The sequence below is a fragment of the Silene latifolia genome, chromosome 6, assembly GCF_048544455.1.
Source record: "Silene latifolia isolate original U9 population chromosome 6, ASM4854445v1, whole genome shotgun sequence".
NCBI classification, from domain to species: Eukaryota; Viridiplantae; Streptophyta; class Magnoliopsida; order Caryophyllales; family Caryophyllaceae; genus Silene; species Silene latifolia.
This window is the reverse complement of record NC_133531.1, coordinates 138,602,635-138,614,825: the sequence shown is the minus strand read 5'-3', so window position 1 is coordinate 138,614,825 and position 12,191 is coordinate 138,602,635. Positions and strand designations below refer to the sequence as shown.

Sequence of the window (12,191 nt, the reverse complement as noted above, 5' to 3'; positions counted from 1 at the left end):
GTTGGGTTTGCGTCAGGTCATTATCGAGTCCGGTTACTTAATCGCATTATTACAATTTTTTACCATTAAATTTAGTTTTTAACTTATTATTTAGTTTAATTACTTCATTATTAAGTCAAACGTATCAATCTAAACACAAAATCATTTTCATTTTGATCAAAATTAAGCTTAATAATTATCGGGTCATCAATTTAATCGGGTCAGTATCGGGTCTGGTCAATATCGGGTCAAGTTCGGGTCACTGATAATCGGGTCGGATCGATTCGAGTCGCAAATACTTTCGGGCCCTAACGGTCCGATTTGGTCGGGTTCAGGTCGGGTCAGACTTACCAGCTCTATGACTGTTACGTAGTACTATTGTTTTATGTTTAGCTTTAAGCAAGTGTGTTTTTTTGGCAGCAAACTCTTAAACAAGACGCATAATGTATTGTGTTTGGACCAACGCTAAAAATTAGAGAATGAACCCTACCAAAACTGCTTTGATATCCTGGTTTTTTTTTTACAATAATAAACCGATTATATTAAAATAAAATAAAAATAAAAAAGACAAAGAAATACAGAAAGGAGTTAGCCCGTAAGCCTAGAGCCAGGCTTACAGACCAGTGAGGAAACATTACAAGCAAATTATGGTTTCCGGTTTCCCCAAGGGAGTTCCGCATGCAAATTGGTACAGGCAAAGACGCTGCCAGAACTGAGGATAGTTTTTGACAAGAAACTTGAAGGAGACAGAGCCATACGTCGCAGAACAGGCACTATGCATAGTCGTAAAAGTGCTCTAATAGAGGCCTCAAAAGCTGAGGGTGCATTGAGAAAGCTCTGAATAGTGTGTTCCCGGAAACCGAGTCAGAAGAAGAGCAGATGAAACAGTTCGTAGTCACTGATCTCTTTACGGAAATATAGTAGTAGATGTCTGCAAGATATAGTGGTTGAACTAGAGTAAGGAAACGGGACAGAGGAGTGGATGCAAACAGAGATGACTAGAGAACAGGGAGCTGGTTATGCGAAACAGCAGTTGGATCCACCAAACAATCTTCAAAAAACCACTGAATTCTGGATAATCCATATGGCTTTTAGAAGGCAGCATAAGTAGAGCAAACGGTTGTCCGAAGAAGATGAGTGTCGATGAAGATAAGAACTAAATCAGAGATTATTTCATCTTACCAGTTGCCAAGCATTTGTCTTCATCATACTAATGTTGCCTTGTGTTATTCATATTATCAAGATTTCATTTTTTTGGTTATTCAAACCAGGTCCGTGCCCGCCCATTTGAAAATGGGTAATATATGACTGAATGGTATGTAAATTTTCTTTTATTTATATCAGTTTATCGCTGTAAAAAAAACACCATTATTTCATGTTAATTGATGACAAAATCAAAATATTCTTTCAAAGAAAATCCATCAACACAAGGCTTAGTACCAAAATTATGCTACTCTTTATACCCATTGTCCCCCAACAAAACAGAGATTCCAAAGAAGAGTATCAGTACTAGGATAATTCACAATAATACACTTATACACCTAAATTACTTTCACAATACAATTTAACGAAATTGGGGCACCGGACCCTATACTACGAAACAACACAAATTCACATTTGTGACTGACACTTTTCGTCAGAAGCTTGTGACCACAAGCAAGACCTTCGAGGTCACAAGCAAAACCTTCTGGCGCAACAACTAGTTTTAATGAAAAGAGCAACATTTTTTGAGGACTGTCTATCATTAGTCTTTCTTACTTCATACTAGGAACCAAATTAAAATGTGTATTTACAAGTCTTACCAAGCACTCATCAACCTTCTAACAAAAACATTAAATTAAAAAGAAACATAATAAAAAAAAATAGTATTTCTCATTTATGCATCTCAAACACTTCAGGAATCTCAGAAATACAATCAAGAGAAGGTTTCCAACCCTGATCAACTACACCTCTCTTTCTACTCTTCTCTATCTCTGCCAATACATCCTCAATCCTCGCCGCACCGCTTTCTGATCTATTTCTCAGCTGCAGCATCAACCACTGCAACTCTTCTTTGGTTAACACCATTTTAACTCTTATCCCTTTACTATTCTTGTTCTCAACATCATTAACAATCTTTACCTCTTTACCACCAATCTCCATTGTTTTGCTCTCTTCTACTTTACGTTTCCCTGAATCCATGCAATTTCCCATTCCCTACAGGAAACGCTTCAGTTACCGACTAAAAGATACCGACTTGAGACGTAAATTTCTCTACAATAATGTGTGTGTGTGTGTGTGTTTTCAAGTAGACAAACAAGTGCATGAAAGTGGGGAAGTGGTGGTGGGAGAAGGGGTATATATAAATGGTAAGGGAGTGTGTAATAAGTGTTATAGTATTTGAAGCGTTGATTAATCTTTACGTAGAAATGTTGACTCTTTTCCATGAAGGATTTATTGTCCTTTTGTATAGTTGATAAGTGACAAGCTCTAACCTCCACATTCATGTCGGCCCTACGTTAGTAATACTATATTGTCGTAAGGACACAAGTAGTTAGTAGCAAAATCTATTTTAGCTACACTAATAGGACACAGAATAGTAGTATATCGACAATGATAAGGCGCCACCGTATGACACGCTAAATTAAAGTAAAGGTACATAGTAGTACTAATTGATCTAATGGGGAAACATACTCTCCTGCAGAATTCATTTCACATGACCTATAATACTCCGACCCTTTTGATTGTCCCACTTACTCGTGTCCGACATTCAACTCTCGGACAAGGGTATGAACTTCGATACCTCATTTTAAGCTAAAATATACATTTTTTTTACATAAAAATGGCCGAGTCCAACACTTAAACATACACCCATGTCGAATACTACTGAACGAGTCTAAGCAGCATAACACATGGCTATAGTGCTATACTATAGATTCCTTAACTTGGTATAGTATACTTGTGACTTGTCCCATAGAATTATGCCTACCCTAAATTAATCCCAACTCCTACCTGTTAACACAACTTTAAATGAACATAGCCAGCACAACCTTTTGTGGAAAGGTTGATAGAATTTTGGCCTGCTAAGTCTAAGTTTGGATGATGAAATAACTATTTGGTGTCCAACCACGTCCAAATATACAGATTAATTAACATTACTTATGGTCCTACAACTATTTGGTGTCTTTTATTGATCACAGATTCAAGCAACGGTAACACGCTTGTGACGATTCACACTCGATTTAAATAATATTAAAAATGAGGAGAGTTTGTAAGACATCACAACCTTGTGACCGTCACAAGCAAGTCTTGTTGTTGAATGATTTATCTAATTTTTCTCTATAGATGTTACTCGTATTGAGGAAGGTGAGCTATAAAGCTCACGGGGTCCTAGCAGAACAACGATTTTTCAAAGGCTACTCAAATACGGAGTATAATATAGCTGGATGAATCAACAGAACATATAGTTGGCATGTTACCTTTTTAAGACGCGGGGTCTTTAACCATTTGTTTCAATCTTTGATCTGACTAATAAACCGTCCCGTCCTCCTCGGGCTACACTATCGTTGCACCGATAACACGACCGATACTGCCTAAAACACAATCACAACAGGGAATATAGTCAAAAGTCTGTATGTAGTAGTTAAAAAACTAGTGCAAAGAGTGTTTTAGCACAGATTTCTTATAAAGGAGCACTAGTTTCACATACGTTTTCCCTTGTATCACAAAATAAGAAAAGGTAAACAAATGATTGAGACGGTGGAAATAACAGTAGAATGAGCAGAATTTCATAAAGATGATAATTTAAGCTGTATTGTATTGATGATAATAGACATTTGTCCCATCATAACATAAGCAATTTAGAGTAACAACAAATTAGCGAAACTTCTTTATGATCACAATTCACGAGTAAACAGGACACTATGTTCCCAAAGGTTTCACACCTAACACCTACATGATTATGATTTATGAATTACTTAATTAGATTATACAAAATTATGCAAAAGCCGAAAATTAACGTCGGACTCAGCAGCTCTATATACAGTTTAATAGTATTACCGTCTATTTTATTATAGAAGTCATTTTCATAAATAAAAAAATATAGCGGAAGTATTCAAATTAGCCTTCGATTTCAAACCTGTTGAAATATAATAATACTCTTTGTCTAAAGCTATTCCATTGTCTCTTGAATGATGAAGGAATTTGTTTACATGAAAGGCATAATAAAAAGTTTCAACAATCATTTTTCTAAAGTTATTCCGCGGTCTCTTACGGAGCAAAGATGAAATTCTTAATGAATAAAACAAAGTTTTGGTTCTGTTTAACTTTGTAAAAGTTGCAATTTAGGTTGCACCAAAACGGACACGGACACTGACACGACACGGACACGTGACACGGCATCCCATGAAATTTAGGACACGGGACACGTCATTTAAATTTAATAAAATATATATTTTATAGTTATATATGTGTGATTTTATTTTTGGAAAATTATTGAATATTAAATTTAAATAAGTAAAAGTAAAACTTACGTTAACTATAACTCATTCTCATTTCCAAAACCAAAAACCAACTTATAATCAATCTATTTCGACATCTCATTACTAGTCTAAAGAACGTTATTTGTCTCCAATTCAGCTTATTTCCCCACCAAATTCAACCATATAACAATTCTCGCCATTTACCTTAAATTAAACTTGATTCCGTTTGAAGGTGTGTCCAAATACCAAGGACACGGCTCAAAATACCATGGACACGTGTCGGACACGTGCCCAAATAAAAGATGAAAGTTAGACACGGCTTTACAAGTGTCCGACACGTTTTGACGTGTGTCCGACGAGTGTCGTGTCTGACACGGGTGTCCGACACGGGAATGCTGATTAGGAGGAGTGTCCGTGCAACCTAGGTTGCAATCATCGACTTAATTATTAATATCACGAGTAATTTTAAAAGTCTTGATCTATTTTACCCTGACTACTTTGAGATACTGGGATAACTTTGTTACGGAGTATTGTTTTGTCCAAGGCATAAAGGTGGCTTGGTATGTCGGAGCAAACAATACAAGAACAACAACATTACCCCAAAATTTCTATGGCTCTCGCAAATCGCTAGGTAAGCGGAGCTTGGATACACGCAATCCTATCATTGTATTAGCAACACAAAGAGGTTGTCGAATGACTCGGCATGAAAATTTAGGAGCAAATGATATTGAAAAAAAATCAACCAGCAAAAGGTACAGCAATTACGTAGTACGGTATTAAATAAAGATAATTTACGTCACATAAACTAAATAATGTAGCCAGCCGTGTACATGAGAGATGTTCCCGGAACAATTGAAGTAGTATCTAATAAAACTTGGTTTAATGCCCAACCACTTGGGCATGCACCGACAAATGAGGGGTGTACATTGATTCTATTTGTTTGTACGTCTTAAAATTCAAACTATTTGGGGACTTGACATTATCCTAATTCAACGTGAGCATGACTAAGCATGACGCGATAATTACGAAATAGAATTTATGTCAAGGAAAAGGGACTTAGTTTTAGACTATTGCATTATTGATAGCACATTCTGAGCCCAGTTTGTCTGCCATGGTTTACTCAGCTAAACTCTAACTATTCCAGAACTATAACTCCAATCTAAGGAGCAAAGTTACTCATCTCACCTCCTATTTCTTGGCCGTCATTATCAATATAATGTCCGACTCAATTTAAACGGTGAATACAAGTTTTTGTATTCGACAATATGGTGAAAATACTGCCCCCGCTGCTCCTAGGAGTCCTAGCATACGTATTCGCTAATGTGTTGAGTGAGAAAGTAAAACGAGATCTCATAAGAAAACAGCCTAAAGAAAGAACTACTAACAGACTAAAGAAACTAATACTCCGTAATGATTAAGATGTAAAATGCAGTTAAAGTAGAACGAATACTCCGTCTGTCATAAGAAAACAGCCTAAAATGATTTAAGGTTTAACATGCAATTAAAACTAAATATGCCACCTTCATAAATTATGCTACAAAAATGTAAGCAACATAAAATATCACTTTCAGGAATCGGTGGTAATCCCTACAAATGATTTAATGAGACAATGATCCAAGTTTAGGTAGAGAAAAGTTACCATTTTTCAACAATATTGAATGTCCCTTTCCCTTTTGACCCCAAGTGAGCAACTTTCTCCTCCATAAAAGCTTAGCAGAAAGGTTAACCAATCATGTCTCCACGTAGTCGATGTCAATTTGATAATCTGTGGCCAAATGAGGTTTAGTGAGATTAATAATATACCGAAAATCAAGCAAATCAACCCAAAGATCCGGAGCTTGTCTATTTGCATCATCAAATATCTTTTATGGCTATTTAATAGAGTACATAAATTCATAGTATCTTGCAATTTGCACCAAGGAAGTTTGTAGAAAAACTAGCGTACAGTCGAAACTAGAAACAATTGTTAAACACTTAACCAGAGATGTAGTACTTCAGTTTTCACAGCATTTCTAAGAAAGTCGAGTAGCCCGCAGAGGAATACTACAGCATCTTCTATCTACCATCATCTTCAAAGCCTCAACCTTTATCTTCAACAACCATTTGTCACTAATTCATAAAATAATACGAATACATGTACACCTCTGTTCACTGGACATCTAGTAACAAGCAATAGAGATATTAAATGAAAAGTTAAGAGAAAAAAGGACGAGGTTCTAAGAAAGTCGAGTAGCCCGCAGTTGTATATCATTTCCCAGACTTGATGCCAAACGGACCTATGATGCTCGATGCAACCTTGAAATACAGTAGAATATACTATATCATTGCAAATTTGCAATAAGTTTGAACTATAATATAATGCTTACAGACCCGTATAATGAGAGCAATTCATAATACGTACAGTAATATAACGGTAAACTTGGATTTAGCAAAGAAGAAGTTGACACGGGAGACAAGGTAAACCAAATCACATGGAGTTGGACAACTAAGTGATATGAATATCTAATTATCCTACCCACTTTGACGTCCTTTCTAATTATAATACAATCCTCCTCCCCTTTTTGTTTTGGTAAAATGTCCAGATCTTGTTGTCTTACAGATATCTCAGATGTACACAAATAGAATGTACAAGAACTACCTCCAAATAAAACGGAACATCTTCAGAAGATTGACGCCAACTTAAGAAACATACACATGTAGATGTCCTGAACATAAAAAATTTCTTCTGTTGCAAACAAAGTGTCAAGTAAAGTATTCTGACTCATTATTGGTGGTCATCAAGTGCCGGAAAACAAGCAAACATGAAATCAAACACAGCAGAAACCGATCTGAAATTTGACGAGTCATTTCTTTCTAGCATAACAAGAAGCTTAAATTGCAAATTATTCAAATAGAGGTCTATGATAGTGCTCACATTTGGCGACAGTGTTTATATTTGAGATTTTCAAGGGAGGTAGTAAACATATGCAGGTGTATTATTCTCCCAATTATCACAACTAACCCGAAAAGGGTACAATGGAAAGTCAACATTGTATTAACATTAATAGTGACATCACTTATTTAAACAGTAAATGGAAGGTGGACATACCAAGAAATTTCCTGACTCAACTTTGCTAGTTTGCGATGTTACATGAACCTCTTCTATTTCAATGTGACCGAGTGTATTGAATAAATTTGACGAGTTTTGCTCCTGTCCCTGCAATCTTCTTCCTTTCTTTTACTTCGCTTAATCCTCGGAATCAGCAGATGAATCATCCTTGTCAAGGAAAAAACCCGTGCTACTCAACCTGTTAAAATTTGTAGTAACCTGAACCACAACAGCTAAGGCGGCTTCTCAGGAGTATAGCCTAATTGCTGTCTGAAGTGGGCGCACAAAGCCACAAACACAAGATCACCACCAAGTTAACAGACGGTACCCAAGCTGCAAATCTGCCATCATGACTCTCATATCTTGATTTTTTACCATTTTTCGACCCACGTGTAACAAGAGGGAGGACCGAAGGATACAAAGGACGCAAGCTGATTCAGAGGACTCAAGACAACTGTTTTCTCAATTCTCTGTGAAACCAAACCTTACTTATATAACACCATGACCATCTCTTCTACATCAATATGTTGATCTGCATATGGCCAATCACAAGTACAGTATGTACTTCTGAAGTCACAATAGAATGAGTTCTCCCCATATTCCACATCCTTACTTGCCTGAAGCTTAGAAAAGAAGTTGCCAAGCTTGGAATTCACACTCTCACTCCTAAAAAACAACACAGAGATTGAGACTCTTACTGTAAAAATCATCCAAGATTCACATAGCCACAGAAAAAATCTATCGAATACAGTACAAGAGCAGTTAAATGTGTGTTGGTCCATGCAATAAATATGAAAGATACTCATCACAACCAAAAGAAAAATGCTCATCATACTCATTAAGACACAGGCAGCCGAGAGTGGTCCAAGAATACCAAGATTGAAGGTTCTAATTCATGCCCAGGACACTTTCACAGGTCACTGTGGCGGAATCATGTGAAAATTCTCAGATGAGTTCTTAAAGGAGTACAATGGTTGTAGTCATGTTAAATGGTCTCCTATCAAACGATAAAGATGTGTTACTAACCATTTTGGCCACGTGGATTACAAACATTGTTAGACTATTAAACCACGAATCAATGTAGCACAAAAGTAATCCTAGGTTGTCTATAAGTTTGCAACACAGTCGTCCAAGTAGGTCCCATGATACCAAAATTAATGGTTATAATTCGCACCAAAGACACCTTATTTGGTCACTACGGCAGAATCACTTGAAAATTATTGGACGAGTTCTTAGAGATGTAGACAGGTTGTGAAGAGGACATAGTCTATCTTGGCATTTACTTCAAATCTATATAACTATATACTAGACGCTCTATTAGTGTGCAACTGTGCATCATGGATTGGGTGTTACTTATCGAATTAGGCAACCATGTGTAAAACAACAAAGTAGTGCATCTATCCATTCTTGATATTCCCTTTAGTAAGGGAACTAGATTAAAGCACTCTTCGATGGTTACCTGGGCATCTATGTGGCACAAAAGTAATCTTTGGGTGTCTATGATCGAGTTTATGCTGAAATACCCAACTCATTCTAACAATGTTGCGACCCCTTAATGCTGAAGTTAAAGGTTAATTCACATTAAGAGACCATCTCGGGTCAGTGTGACGGAATCACTTGAAAATAGTTGGGCGAGTCCTAGGTAGCGTTTACTGGTTCTGGTGAGTGGTGACGGTAATAAAAAATGTTGCAAAGGGATACAGAATTCCTTGATTTGCAGCAACTAAATAATATAAATTTTGGAACATGTCTCAGCCCAGGAACCCAAGGTTATGAAATTACATTCGAGGAAACACTTATTCAGCCAATTATTGCAGGTTTTCTTAGCTCTAAAGGCACATTCACTTCCCTCCGCGACCAATTTTTTTTCCAACCCCTAATTCAAGAAACAAGTTTGTGCAGCATGAAATTAGCCCTAAGTCAGAAGTTAACAAAACGCACAAAAGTCTGACAGAACAAGGTGTAATCTGTGCAACACAACAGATGGGGGACACAGAAAGGGCATCTCAAACATACAGGGACAGTGGATACAATCTGGTCGAGAATTTCACAGTATCTGTATCTCGGTGACATTCAAAAACTAGTTGAATTGAAGCCAGTAAAATCAAGTATTAAATTCTTCAAGGCTTTCATCTACAAAACCAATATCATTTTCAATGAACGAACACACGAACGCCAGACCCTGCAAAGATAGCACCTGTATGAATCTTAAATCGGCTTGCTGGAACAGGTAAGCAACTTGCTTAAACCTAAAAAGGAACGAACTCCATCCAACAATCAAACCACACACTCCTACCAGAGGGGAAAAAAGGTCCACATTTGCAGAAATGCTCGGAAACTAAACAAAGTGACACTCAAAAAATCAGACATAATTACAATCCTATATAAATCAAAACACTCGAAAATCACAAACCTTGCAAAAATGACAACTCCGAACTTTAGTGCAAATCCTCAAATTCCATAATATCTCATGTAAATCAATTCAATAACATCTATAACAAGTCATAAAAACCAGAAACCTAGATAATTGGCTAAACTTTCGTCGAATCACAGCAAATCACTTCAATGATTAAAAACCCTCAAAGTTTCGTCTAATCACTTGGTTGAAGAAACAAAATTCAATTTCGGAAACATCGTAATCATATCAATCAATCAATCAATCAATACACATAAAAACAGAAACCTAGCATAATAATTGACTGCTACATTGTAACTGCATTAAGCCAATATAACAATTCGGTAAGAACTATTACTGCAAATTTAGTTTATGCGCGAATTGTAAAAAAACCGCAACAATTTCAAGTGAAACCCTAGATAATACGAGTATAAATTCAAAAATAAAGCATAAATTAAACGGAAAAAATAAGGACGAGATAATACCAGGTGGTGGCGTTGTTCAATTGATAGTGTTAGGGGAGTTAACCGCATTTCCCGCCACAGATTTCTTGGATTATTGGTCGAGACTCCGGTGTAAAAATCGCTCCCATTTACACTAGTTACGACTTACGACTAGACTCGGCAAAAATGGCCAGGCCTGAGGGACTCGACCCGACCCCCAAATTAATGACCTCGGAATCATCCAAATTGAGTTTAACCCGAATAAATTTGAGCTAACTCAAATGTTTATTCTCGTAAAGTAACCATTATTTTTAAATAGCGTCATAATAATAAATCCAAAAATTATCCAATCTCTTGAATTTATGTAAACTCGAAACTGACCCGTGCCGTACTAACCCCACCTGAACTCGACCCAATGACCCATTTGCCAAGTTTAGTTACTGAGGAGGTAGTTGCCTTTTCAAAACATTGATCGAGTGTAAAGCTGTTGAGTAAAATACCCTTTAAAAACAATAAAAAAAAGGGTAAATGAAATGATTTAAATAAAGGAAACTAGTTAATTTTGTTACGAAGTTTTGAGTTTTGACAAGGTTAAAGTCGTAGATGTATCATGTGCGTTCCGTTGTCCAAAATCTGAATTAGTTTTTTTGTTTAGTGAACATAAAAGAAAAACAAATTGATTGAAATGAAAAATGAATAGATATTGAGAGTTTACGTAAGATATGTATGTTGGGGGTAAATTCGCTCTATAAAACTGGTCTATGCACGTGTTTAAGATAAAACTGGTCTTTATGTAAGTGAGTGACTTTGTCCTTGTCAAATTAGTAAGTTAACATAAAATGGAAGATAATCCATAAACTTTTTATTTCAATTTACAATATTTTAAAAAGAGTAATTTATAAATTACTCCCTTTTAAGTTGCACTTTTCTAGATTTACTTCCTTTTTTTTTTAATTACTCCCTTTAGTTGACCTCGGGCCAAAAATTGCTACCATTTTCCAACTCCGATGAATATTTCCGTCTCTTTTTGAATTTTCCCTCCATTTCTCTAAATTCATTACAAAAATACCCCTATCAGCTTATGTTAAAGCCAGTCATCGTCCTCCTTTATCTCCCAATGACCCCAACTACCCCACCAGCTGCCATCCCCTCCTTCCTCTCCAACACCCCACCATCCGCCGTGCTCCTTCCTCATGAAAGCCCCGTCATCCGCTCTTATCTCTTCTTTCTCGCCCCATTTGCGTTTTTTGTCAATAACGACCACCTTCGGTGAGCGACGTCGTCGGCGAATCAACCACGAAAAATGTCGACGAAACCAGTTTCAGGCTCTAATTTTGCCGACGACGTCGCCGGAGATATTAGCTTTTAAAATTTTTGCGCCGCTTTTTGTAGATCTAGCCTTTTGAATTTATGCTGGCGTAGGTGTGGCCAGTGTTGTCGGTGTGTTAGGTGGGGAAGGGAGCGAGGTGTTGCTTGTTATCGGCAAATTCAGATGAGGGTAATCTGGAGAGGCGGTGGCCTAGGGCCCAAGCTAGAAAAGGGTTCATTCTTCTAGATTTTAAAATAATAATGGTAAGAAAAGAAAAAGAAATCTAATGTAGCAAAAACAAAGAAGTTTTCTAATTTCTCACCTAAGACCCAAATTTCCGATTCTTGCTTCTTTAATTAGAAAGTAGAATCGCATCATCAATTCCCAAGCATCGGAATGATAACACTACCCACCACCCTCACTTCACCTTCTGCAACCTCAAGAATTATAGCAAACCTACTAGTAATATTCTGATCACAATTCTTTGGATCAAAACACCACCAAAATTATAGGCCAT

The 12,191-nt window shown here is 36.8% G+C and overlaps 1 long non-coding RNA gene across 2 annotated transcripts; it reads right to left on the bottom strand.

The window, feature by feature from the left end:
- Window positions 1–451: 451 nt before the first annotated feature.
- Window positions 452–9,710, bottom strand: LOC141587398 (uncharacterized). 2 transcript variants are annotated; one of them, XR_012519762.1, is made up of 5 exons: window positions 9,544–9,710; window positions 7,528–8,193; window positions 6,079–6,204; window positions 3,438–3,551; window positions 452–1,050 (listed from the first exon to the last, which is right to left on the bottom strand). It is a non-coding gene; the product is annotated as an uncharacterized LOC141587398 (long non-coding RNA). The 2 variants fall into 2 exon arrangements; XR_012519763.1 differs by lacking the exons at window positions 452–1,050; window positions 7,528–8,193; window positions 9,544–9,710 and adding an exon at window positions 1,833–2,175.
- Between the last annotated feature and the right edge of the window lie 2,481 nt (window positions 9,711–12,191).